Below are 13,058 nucleotides of genomic sequence, written 5' to 3'. Positions count from 1 at the left end.
CAATGGACCCGGAGAGGAAACTTTGCATTTTATCTGTCCTTCGATTTCATACTGATTTGCCCACATAAAGCAAGCTCCAGCCATTCATCTTGTTTTTATGTAGAGATCTCACTTGCTCCCTAGATACACAGCACTGTATATGTTTATCCTTATAAATTGTAGAATATCTCAGACATCTGCAGTGTAAGATTTTCTTTCAGAAGCAGCTTCTACAATAGCTTGAAAGAGCCTTTCAAATAGCATCAAAAAGAATTGGCTCTTCAATATTTTTTTTTTCTCTGCAATAACAATGCAGAGCACACAAATGATTGGAATGAAGCAAGCATACATCGACTATTAGGCATTTGTTTTTACGGAAACATTTACAGAGTTTGCTATCATCATAAACAGGAAACATAGCTGGGTTTGAAGAATGCATGTGTGTGCTGTTTCAAACTTCCATGATAAATCAATAGACAAATGACTTTGGGGGAAAAAGAAAAAAACTTTTATAATGTTTATAGTGGTATGAAATTCAACATTTCTTCTTTGCTTTAAAAGATTCCTTACAGCTTAAAAACCTATTAATCACATAAAAATTGTAGCAGAACAGCATTCGAACAGTTAAAGCGTACCAGAGACAAAGTAATATAAAAGTTTTATACATGCCTGGGGCTTTCTCCAGCCCCCTCCACACCAATTGCTCCCATGTCACCTTCCTCCGCCTCCTCGCTTCCTCGGTAAAAGCCCTGTTAGATTGGCAAGTCAGGGTCAGTCGGCTCAGGCGCAGTTCGCCTGCACGCAGAAGATTTTAATATGTAAAAAAAAGCAGCTTGAATAAATTGCAATGGCAGCTTTCAGAGCAGATAAACTGTACTTTGGGAACTTGTAATTTGTAAATGGGCAATACTACTTGTGCACAAAAGCAAATACAATAATTGTATGTGTAATACAAAGTAGGAAAACACATTTCTATTATTGAATGTCATGTCAGAATTTCAGACCACTTTAAGTGTCCTTTAACAGAACAATGGGAACCCTCGCAGTGGAAAATTCCCATTGGTCTGTTAAAGGGAACCAGAGAGGAACGGGATAAAAAAAAGAAGAAGCTTTTATACATACCTGGGGCTTCTTCCAGCCCCATAAGCCTGGATCGCTCCCACGCCGCCATCCTCCCCTTCCTGGATCGGCGGTATCGGGTCCCGTCACTTCCGGCGGACGCGGCCAATTGTCCGCATCACAGCGGCTCCCTCCTTACCCGTATGCATGAGGCTGCGCAGTAGGCAGCCTCACGCGTACATACATGGAGGGAGCTCAGTGTGATGCGGACTAATGGCCGCGTCAGCCGGCCGACGTGCCGACTGGCGGCCATGACGGGACCCGGTACCGGCGGATCCAGGCAGCAGAGGATGGCGGCGTGGGAGCTATCCGTGCATATGGGGCTGGAGGAAGCCCCAGGTATGTATAAAGTAGTCATGAAGGAGTCCGCACACAGACTTCACGGAGCAATTTACATCAATTTATTGTCCCATCACATGTGTGTAGATACATAGTCTGACCTGCATAGGCCGACGATCGTTTCGGGGCCACTCAGGGTCCCCTTTATCAAGGCAGATAGCAGCAAAGACAAATACATTGTGTCCATACAAAAACCACAATAAATACCCCCAAACAGAGATTACTGATCCCACCCATAGGCGTTCCCATCAATCAATAAAACGTTACATTTTCAAAATACAACACTGTGCAATGCTATTTGGCTCACCCCATTGTCAATCAGTCTGCTCCTCTCCAGGATTCCATCAGCCGCGCTGTAAATTCCCACACACCGCTCATCTTCCGTGAGCATAATGGGCGTCATGCTCGGCGTCATGCTCAGCAAATCAGCCACTCCGAGAATACACCGATCAAAACGCAACAGCGTCATGCGTCACATGTACGCACCTCCGCATCGTCATATGGCATACCAATGTACGCCATGACGTGCGCATAGAACAGCCGCTCAATGCAGTCTCAAAGGGGCGTGTAATCGTAACGTCGCATACTGCCCTGCGCCATAATCACGGAAGTTCACGCGGCCACATCACATTGAATTCTACGCGCATGCGTGCGCTTCGTATCGCGTTGCCATAGCAACAGGTCACAACCCACCGGGTATAGACCTGTTTGCAGTGACAAAATAGGACCTCACAAACGCAATGTCCTCCAAATGGGTACCTGGACTATAGAGCCTAGCAGACTGAAGGACTAAACTGTTATATAGAAAAAGGACTAAACTGTTATGTAGAAAATTTCCACCATAACCCGTCCAGTCACCTGCTGCCAAATTACATGCAAATATTCATATTGATGGAGAAAAAAGGATATACTGCAGGAGATATCAAGACAACCATTAAAGTGCACGTGACCACCCTAAAAAATATCAAACATATATAAACATTCATAAAAACATTAAAAACAACTTGTTGCAACAAAACATAATAAAGACACATCATCGCTCACCTAAGAAGCATGCAAGCCCATTATTGCTGTTGAGGCCATTAGGCTTAACAGTATTTAATGTAAAAATCCAAAATACTGTTAAGCCTAATGGCCTCAACAGCAATAATGGGCTTGCATGCTTCTTAGGTGAGCGATGATGTGTCTTTATTATGTTTTGTTGCAACAAGTTGTTTTTAATGTTTTTATGAATGTTTATATATGTTTGATATTTTTTAGGGTGGTCACGTGCACTTTAATGGTTGTCTTGATATCTCCTGCAGTATATCCTTTTTTCTCCATCAATATGAATATTTGCATGTAATTTGGCAGCAGGTGACTGGACGGGTTATGGTGGAAATTTTCTACATAACAGTTTAGTCCTTTTTCTATATAACAGTTTAGTCCTTCAGTCTGCTAGGCTCTATAGTCCAGGTACCCATTTGGAGGACATTGCGTTTGTGAGGTCCTATTTTGTCACTGCAAACAGGTCTATACCCGGTGGGTTGTGACCTGTTGCTATGGCAACGCGATACGAAGCGCACGCATGCGCGTAGAATTCAATGTGATGTGGCCGCGTGAACTTCCGTGATTATGGCGCAGGGCAGTATGCGACGTTACGATTACACGCCCCTTTGAGACTGCATTGAGCGGCTGGGCTATGCGCACGTCATGGCGTACATTGGTATGCCATATGACGATGCGGAGGTGCGTACGTGTGACGCATGACGCTGTTGCGTTTTGATCGGTGTATTCTCGGAGTGGCTGATTTGCTGAGCATGACGCCGAGCATGACGCCCATTATGCTCACGGAAGATGAGCGGTGTGTGGGAATTTACAGCGCGGCTGATGGAATCCTGGAGAGGAGCAGACTGATTGACAATGGGGTGAGCCAAATAGCATTGCACAGTGTTGTATTTTGAAAATGTAACGTTTTATTGATTGATGGGAACGCCTATGGGTGGGATCAGTAATCTCTGTTTGGGGGTATTTATTGTGGTTTTTGTATGGACACAATGTATTTGTCTTTGCTGCTATCTGCCTTGATAAAGGGGACCCTGAGTGGCCCCGAAACGATCGTCGGCCTATGCAGGTCAGACTATGTATCTACACACATGTGATGGGACAATAAATTGATGTAAATTGCTCCGTGAAGTCTGTGTGCGGACTCCTTCATTACTACTGTGACTTATGGCCTTGGGGCCCGGCACCAGCATACCCTCTGACGTGAGTGCGGTCCTTGGATTGAACAGGTATGTATAAAAACTTTTTTCTGGGGCCTCTGGTTCCCTTTAGGGGTCAAATGGGGAACCCTGGTGGCACATTTAAAGATTCTTTGCCTGGGCTTCCTATACTTTAGTATAGCAAGACTTCCAGGCCACATATTACTGCCGCTGGATCTCATAGCATTCTCCAAAGGCACCCACACCACTCCTGCACTCATTGCTTCCTGCCACTGCACTTATTTTAGTAAATTATAGCAAGCAAAGCATCATTAAATGTGCCACCAGTGATTCCCATTCAGGTCTGGTAAAAATAGAGCAGGAGCAGTGCCACTAAAAGCCATGATAAGTGTCAATGAAGAGCCATAATTACCATTTATTGAAGCTATTTGTGGATTTTACTGTTGTCATCTATAGTGGAAGCAGGGTAGTTTGGATCCGAGATAAACTTTTACTCATTGCATAATTGGGTTCCTTTCATATAGTTTATAGGGCATTCCTCAAGCCGAATACTTTTTTTGCTTTGTTTTAATCCTATGAATTAAACAAGCCTCGCCCACATCTTTTCAGAGAGCCTTGGCATTCAGTCCCAGGTAGCCAGGGCTTATGGGAGCTCAGTCTGGGCAGGAGGAGGAGGAGGTTACTAGCCAGAGATTTCAGAGACAGAGGAGAGGAGGGAGGAGGAGAGGGGATTGAGCTGAGGGCTGGAGATGCTATCAGCTTGCCTCAGTGTAGTGTGACAAACAAAACAAGGCCGCCCTCATTGTATCACAGGAATAAATAACTATAAACTTTTGAAGCTGTCTGCAGCTAAATTTGCTGTGTAAACTATCTAAACTTTAGATAAGATATATAGACATGTTACTTGTTATAGTTACTTTTTCATCTTGAAACCGCTTTAAGGCTAGGCACTGGAGTTTTGTTACAGATAGCCACCCTGGGGTGTTTACAAGGTCGGATTTCTGGAAAGGCCACAAAGGCCTGGGCCTTGGGGGCTGCAGCCCATGGGGGCATTTGAACATGAAAGCGAGGTTGCTATGTATAAAAGAGGAGGCAGAAAATGGGGAGCAACACTGTAATTCTGGGGGGCCATACTTTGACCACCCAGCGCAACAAGGCTAAGCAGCTGGATAATGGAAGAGGTTACACAGGTTGTCCAGAGCAACTGCAGCTCTGAGCTACCGATATAGCTACAAATAAAACACAATGGCGCGATATTGCGCTGCCTATGGTCTGAGTAACCAGACAAAGAACGAACAGACAGACAGAACGCTAGCAAGACTAAGCGCTGCCCTAGCGATAGCAAGCATTCAGACAGATACAAGACAGGACTATAGATTGGAGCGTAATTAGTAGCAACCACCGCTCATCATAGTCACAACCACAGAAGCAGAGCAAGCAGGCTAACAACAGTCACCAGCAAGCATCCACACAGGCAAGACTACAGGAAATAACGTAACTAATAGCAACCGCAGCCTATAGTTATGTTCCCAGAAACTAGAGTAGCAGGAATACTGCCAGTCACCAATGTGGTGATGGCAGAATCCAAGCTATCAGGATAGTGGACTTCACTGGCCCACCGCGGATGCAGCGAACGTCCATCAGGATTGGAAACAAGGCAGTACACAATAATACAGAAAGATAACAAACGGCTCAACTAACGGATAAATATATATTAGCATAGCAAGTCTGCATATACATTTATCAAGAAACTAGCTAAAGCACAAGTAATAAGGTCACATAAAACTACATTAACAGATCTATAACAGAGTGACAAAGTGCCCAGCAGACCAGCGTACTGACTGCTATGTCGGGCAGAATCTGAAATGGGAGGCAGATTTTTATGCCGGGATCAGCCAATGGATACAGGTATGCAAATTTCCACACAGCTGAATGGTAATCATTCAATCGTAAGCTGGCTTGATTACCATTTGCTAGCTGAAAGACTAGCATAACAAATGCATGCAGTACTATGTAACAACATGCATGTAAGAAATCCAGGGCTAACTGGCTGCAGCTCAACTGCCGCAAACCATAAGAGGAATCCTGACAGCATCCTGAACTGCTCTGAACTGCAGAGTGATTGCAAATGACAATAAGACTCACTGCAAATTCACAACCGAATGCAAGCAGACAAGTCAGAACTGCCCAGTTGCAGCTCCACTGCAAGCGACAGAACATGCTACAGGAGAGATCCTGACAAATACATGAAAAAAAAGGGAAACCGATGCCCAAGAGAGCTGTTCATGAAACAGAAGGGCTACAGTACATAGATGATAAATATAGAAGAGTACACTGCACATGAAAGGGGGAGTCACAACATATGTGGCCTAGGGGCCCAAAAAGTATAAATCCGGCCTTGGGTGGTTAAGGTTGGCAGCAGCAGGGGGTTTTATGGTTAAGCATAGGCAGAGTGAGGGTTCTGTGTGAGTGTTAGGTTAAAGTAATATATTGGTAAAGATAACCAATATTTTGCTATAGGAATTAAATAGTAGAATATGCGTAATTTTACCAATATTCTACTACAGGCAGTCTCCGGCATTATTTTTATTGTGGACCATTTGTATGGGTATACATCCCCATTGGTCCTTGAGGAGGACATCCATTGGTCTGTTACAGGCCCAATGGGGAGCCTGGCAGCCCATTTAAAGATGCTTTGCCGAGGCTTGTTATGCTTTAGTATAGCAAGCCTCCCATCCCCTGGAACTTATGTCAGTGTCCTGTTAATGCACATATTGTTTATGATATTGTGACTTTGGGACAAAATCTGCTTTCTGCTGTGACTGTAGGAGACTCACATGATCAACATACTAATCATTTGAAACTTGAGGAAGGTGTGATGCATTTACCTCACATTGCAAAGGAGAATTTAGTAGTCATTTGTACAAATCAAATAGTTCTTAAAGTGGTATAAAACCCTAACATAATATTCAATAAAAACATGTTTTCCTACTTTTTATATGCAATACGGTTATCATATTTGCTTTTGTGCATAAGTATTATTATTCATTTAGAAATTACAAGTTCCCAGAGTACACTTTTATTGCTCTGAGAGCTGACCTTGCATTTTATTCATAATTGCTTTATTCATCTTCTAATGTAAGAAGAAATGCTTTCTGATTGTCTGACTGTGTTCAGGAGAGTCTACAGTGTCAGAGAATGTGTCACATTCCTCACTTGGTACAATTAAGTAAACACAAGATAACATTATCTCCAGTTCGGATGCGTCCATCTTTCCCAGCAGGTAGCTTCTAAGTCCTGTGTTTAACCCTTTGAATGCTGTTCTAGTAAAAAAAAATGGTGGTAGTATATAATATGCTGTAAATAATCAATTAGAGCAAAGAAGAAATGCTGGGTTTCATTCTGCTTTAATCCAGGACATGGGGCACTTCGGGGGTGACGGTGGTATCTGGAAGTATGGAGTGAACAAGCAGCGCCCTTCCTAGCCACTCAGGCGACCAAAACACGGGGAAGAGCCCAATAAAACTCTGTTTGATGATATACTGCTGCTCTATGTGACTGCACATTTGTAACAAGATTAAACTTTTTAGTACAGTTTTACTCTATTGTGGCTCGGTTGTGTTTTATTTGAGGTAAAAAGGTGTTCATGAGACTGTACAAGCAGTACCACTAATGGAGCAGCCTAGATGACCCCAAAGCGCTGTTGATCCAATCTGGCAGTGGCTTTATGTAAAGGGTGAGGGCCTCTTTTATAGGGTGAGGTGCTGGTGTCACTCTGAGGTCTGGGGATTGTCCTTGCTACAGAACTTTGGTTAAATGAAGTGGATTTTGAAATAGTCTATGAGCTGATACTATTATATAGTGGACTCATAAACTCTTTAGCACGCTTTTGTGTTTGTTTTAATTAGTATTTTTTAGATTATACAAGCGCACTGACCAGTGCCGAAATGACTGCAGCTGAACTCATTGTTCTTGCAAGTATACACTGTGTTGTGCAGCTCTTTGTTTATTTTAGTAAAGGAAGTGTCAGGTTAACTTATGGATATCAAATATAAAACCATAATTATTAGATCTTACAGTAATGTACACAAGCTTTTGTGTGAATACTGGATGAATGATCAAGCCTTGAAGAGAACCTGTCTGCTTTGCAGCCCGATGCTCTCTCCTTGGCCAACACAATCTCTAGAAAACAGTCTAGCAATCACTGTAGATAGACAGCCTAACTTGAAGACTGAAAGTTTGTCTAATTTACATAAACAATTTATATATCCTGACATATAACAAAGCTCAAGTATGTTTCGCCTGAGCTGCACTTGAGCAGATTCTAGTCATTAATAAAAAATGGTGAGACACAAATTCATACAGATGTGTCATTATACCAGATTAATAAAGAGACCACAAGGTCTCATTGAAACATGTAATGACTTCAAATATGCAAAATGATTATGATGTCCATTGAAGAAACACTTTAACCTACAGAAGATGAAATTCTGTATTTGTAAATAGGTCAACGTAATTTAAGCAGGGTCACAAATTCTTTTTTGGAGTGTGTGGCATGTTTATTGAAAATGACAAGATTTAATAGATGGGCACAGTTGCTTGTGACAATATTACCCCACATTTTCAGACAGAAAAATGTCTACACTTTATTCTTAAGCAATTATACATGGTCTGTTCTGCCTGTTAAAGTAAACCTGAGAAAGGGAGGATTTAAAATAATATATATACATACCTGGGGCTTCTTCCAGCCCCCTCCAGCCTGATGTCTCTCTCACCGTCCTCCTTCTCTGCATGAATCGTCCGCAAATCGCCCCAGAAAGTCCTCTGATCTGGGGCGTTCTGTGCATGCGCAGCCCAGCTGTGCGTGTGCCTCATCATGCTCCGCCGGGAGTGTTTTGCGCCTGTGCAGTACTACTGCGCAGGAGCAGAACGCTCCCGGCGACGGTAGCATGACGGGGAGTGTGCGTGGCTGGACTGTGCCAATTTTCCTTGACTGAAGTATTTTCAGGGCGAATTGCGAGCGGTCCAGGTGGCAGAGGAGGATGGCGAGGAAGCTATTAGACTGGAGGGGGCTGGGGGAAGCCCCAGGTATGTATATTTTTTGTTTCAATTTTTCCATCTCAAGTACACTTTGTATAATGTAAATATATGCTATATCCTTTATGACCACTAACACACTTATAATACATTACTAATGTATCTGCACCAAACCACACATACGCACACACACACACACACACACACGCGCGCGCGCGCGCACAATCACACACGCACTTATCTCCCCTGTATATCTCTGTCTCAGTTTTGCTCACATATTTGTAATCTGAACCTCCCACCTCTGACTTATTATCTGCTCATCAAGTCTCACTTACGCACAAAGATAGGAAGGGAACTAATTACAGAGTGCATTGATCAGTAGAAAGTGTTTCCGAATCTGTTTCATATATATTACAATTTGATTGTCTCCACAAGGTAATTTATCTGAACCTGTATTGAAAAAAAAGTAAAGCTGAAGGTCTGTTCAGAATTGCAGGAAGTTGGCTTTCTTGAGCTAGAAGTGAGTGTCCCAGCTTTTGTCAGTCATATGTGCCTGACTTTTGTGACGTCAAAAAGAAAAAAAAAAACAGGAGAAAAAAAGCAAAGGAAAACATTAACGTGATAAATGGAAATGTCTGCAGCTTAAAACTGTAACATAAAAGGATGCTTCTGTAGCCCATGCTACAGGTCCTAACAAGAGCCCAGATAAAACACACCACAGCCAAGAGCAAAGAGGACTATGTGGAAAAATGGAGGAGTGAAATATAACATAAGCTAACCATATACCAGTCCCTACAGAGAGAATATAAAATGGCCCCATAGCTGGAAAAGCTCCGAAACTCTTGAGAGGTAAATCCTGAGTGTCTACAGACTGAGTGATAGTCGCAACTTCGAAATAGAATCTGGGAGACACTGACAGACATACAAAACCAGGGAGGAGAGACTATGCCAACACTGTGAGAAGAAGACCCTTGAGGAGAAAAGCCACTTCCTGCTGCAATGCCCCAAATATACTGTAACCAGGAACACTTACTTAAGAACTTAAAGGAATTATGCCCAGACTTTCTCACACTAGAAGATGAGAGAAAAACATAGATCTTACTGGGAGAAGAGGAATCCACAGTGACAATTGGTGCACGCTGTCACAGCATGCCACAAACTGAGAGGAGCATAACAGAACTGTAAACCTAAAAATGTCCACAGACTGCTTAGCCATTGTCCACCTACCCCCTTCCATGTCCCCCTTTTTCCCCTTGCGCTGTATGAGTCTTGGTCATGCCAATAAAACTATCTTTAATTTGATTTAATTTGTTTAGTTTCAATGTGTAGAGGTTGTATAACAAGCAATGTTTATACTAAAACCATGTGAGCCCCAAACAACAACCAACAGACTGGTGAAGCAGACCTAGGTTGTCTACTATGGTGTTGTGCTATATCTGCCATTGGCAGCTGAAGCTCATGCTATCTAATCGGTTACTTCTGATTCATTATTAGTATTTTAGGATAGATTACCAACACATTTGTTTAGTTATAACTGCAGATATGCCTTCCATCAAGGCAGCAGGGAGGCAAGAGCAGACTGACATTCACTGTCAGGCTTCGATGGAATAGCAGTTTCATGGTGTAGCGGTGTCTACCACTAAATTTCAGGTTGCTTTCGCTCTTCCCTGAACTCATCTGGTAGGCAATTAGGTGCACCTAACGTAGGAAGAAGAATAGATGCATAATATGTTGGTGCTATATAAATCCAATACATAATAATGCCAGGTTACAATTCTCAGAATCCCTACATTAAGGTAGAAAGTGTGTGTCTACACAAGGAGAAGAGACAGGCAGTAGGTGTTGAGATGTTGTATGGACTTTGGTTTTGGCAACAGGGAACCAGAAACAAGCAAGATTTTAAACATGTATGGATAGGCAAGCAGAGTTGCACAATGTTTTTTTATTATTTTATTTCCTTTTGTAGAAAAGGCTCAAATAATAGCTCAGGTGCCATTGGCCTCCTACTCAAGTCAATATTGGCATTTTTGATCAGGAGGAGGCAATTTGAGCGTAATTTAACCACTTCTGTACTGGTTTAAATCTATGCACTGTTTTGCCTGTTATCCCTGTCTTGGCTCAGTTTTCAACTACTCACTGCTCAGGTGCCACTGCAGCCTCCTAAGCCAATCCGAGTATAAGCCGACCCCCAACTTTTACCTTAAAAAAAAAAACTTTAAAAATGTTTGACTCGAGTATAAGCCGGGGGTGGCAAAAGCCACAACCACAACACCACTCACAGCCATGGCCTGCCACAACCATATATTAGGAAAGCAGCATAAATTCAGCAGATTGCAATAATAAGCCAGAACATAGGCCTACAATGGAGATGGACATGCAAACAACTCCTGTTGCAAAGTTTAAGCTGGCATAAAGATAAAGCACACATAGTCAGTAATCTAAAACTTGATATAGGAATGCAAGGATTCTCACCACTCAGTAGTTACTGTCCCTATATGCCTTCCAAGGCTACAACTCGAGGTGAGGTTAGCTGGGACCTCTCATGAAAATGTCAAATGTGTGGTCTCCCTCAGGTGATGCACCACTGTACATATAGTGGGGGCACTGTGGGGGTCACTTAAAGAGTAGTGACTCGGGTATAAGCCAAGACACCCCTTGTGGGCCACTTTTTTTTAGACTTATACTCGAGTATATACATTACTTATCCTCAAAAACTAAATCTGTGCTATACATTAGCAGTTATGATGCACAGCTGGCAAACAGAAAGCATAAAGGAATGATTTGTGTGGCTGTGCTGGAAATGTAAAGTCCCCTTTTTATTTTTTCAATATGTGCTGGAAGTCATAATCTGTAAACACTTTCTGTTTCAATAAGGCAGTGATATATTTGGAAATGTATTCAGTAAAAGGCTTTTAGTCCTTTTCAGCCTATTATAAAAATTGTGCTTATTCTCCATATAAGTTACCTGGATCCCCTGCCTCCTTTATATGTGTAGAATAAACTGCTGAAGTTGTAACACTGACATAAATCAAGGGTATTTGGCAGCTGAAAGTTGTGACATCAGGTCACATTGACACCCAAAATTAACAACAAGTCTGTTAGATAACAATAGTATTACCATTTGATACGGAAGAAAAATGCCATAGAGACCCTAAAATAAAAATGCATTTGAGATCTCAAAAGACGTTTAAATCAATGTGCTGTCACAGTTACAAAGCAGATGAAAGAGGCTTCTGTCTGAATTACTAGGAAACTGCTTAGGAACACTTACTTTGATTTCTTTGGGTAGTCTGGTACATTATTTCTTCGTGAAATACATAAGGATATTATAGCTTTGATGTCGCACATCTTTAACAAATGGGAAATACTGTAAAAAGACTTGGATATGTGATATGGAGGTGTTTCTTTTGTGTTAAGTAAGCAGTGCTGAACTACCATCTTCTCACAGTTTTGCTAAAATAGCCAACGATTTACAATATATATATATATATATAAATGACAAGGTCACTGTCATATGCAGCTGTCACACGATAGGTACGTTTAGTTACATAAAAAAAATGTATCCTGTATTGTGTATAAATGTTAAGCAAGATCTTTGTTATTTTATTTTAAAAATTACCTTTCAACATTATTATTATTATTATTATTATTATTATTATTTTTTATTTATATAGCGCCAACATATTCCGCAGCGCTTTACAAAGCACAATAAGACGTCAAGGGGAACATAGATACAACTAACAAATATACAGCAGAGTTCCAAGCAGCACAAATATTGTTACAAAGACAGTAAACATTAGGAGGATGACCCTGCCCTTGCGAGCTTACAATCTAATGGGTAGTGGGGGACACACTAGGTAAGGGGGTGGAGGATGGATGAGGCAGTGATTCTTTGCCTCTGATTACATTGTGACAAATAAGTAAATAAAGGGCTATAGAATGTTATAAGCTTGTTTGAAAAGGTGTGTTTTAAGAGTGCGTTTGAAGATGTCCAGGTTTGGAGCATGACGTACAGGCTGTGGAAGAGAGTTCCAGATAAGGGCTGATGCTCGTGTAAAGTCCTGGATGCGAGCATGAGAGGAGGTGATCAGCTTAGAGGCCAGGAGAATTTCTTGGGAGGAGCGAAGGTTGCGGGACGGACAATATCTTGAGATTAGTGAGGAGATGTATGGAGGAGACAACTCGTGGAGGGCTTTGTATGTTAGAGTCAGGAGTTTGAACTGGATCCTCTGGGTAATGGGTAACCAGTGGAGAGAACGGCACAGTGGGGCTGCATCGGAAGAGCGTGTGGAAAGGTGAATGAGGCGGGCCGCTGCATTTAGAAGGGATTGGAGAGGAGCTAGCCTGTTTTTTGGTAGGCCACAGAGCAGGGTGTTGCAG

The 13,058-nt window shown here is 42.2% G+C and overlaps 1 protein-coding gene across 1 annotated transcript in view; it reads left to right on the top strand.

Annotated features, from left to right (window-relative positions):
* Positions 1 to 13,058, top strand: part of DPYD (dihydropyrimidine dehydrogenase) — a 1,875,594-nt gene that overhangs the window by 1,647,894 nt on the left and 214,642 nt on the right. The gene's annotated exons all lie outside the window — the stretch shown is intronic.

Source organism: Hyperolius riggenbachi, chromosome 6 (genome assembly GCF_040937935.1).
Source record: "Hyperolius riggenbachi isolate aHypRig1 chromosome 6, aHypRig1.pri, whole genome shotgun sequence".
NCBI classification, from domain to species: Eukaryota; Metazoa; Chordata; class Amphibia; order Anura; family Hyperoliidae; genus Hyperolius; species Hyperolius riggenbachi.
The sequence above is the reverse complement of the archived record's forward strand: the minus strand, read 5'-3'. Positions and strand labels throughout refer to the sequence as shown.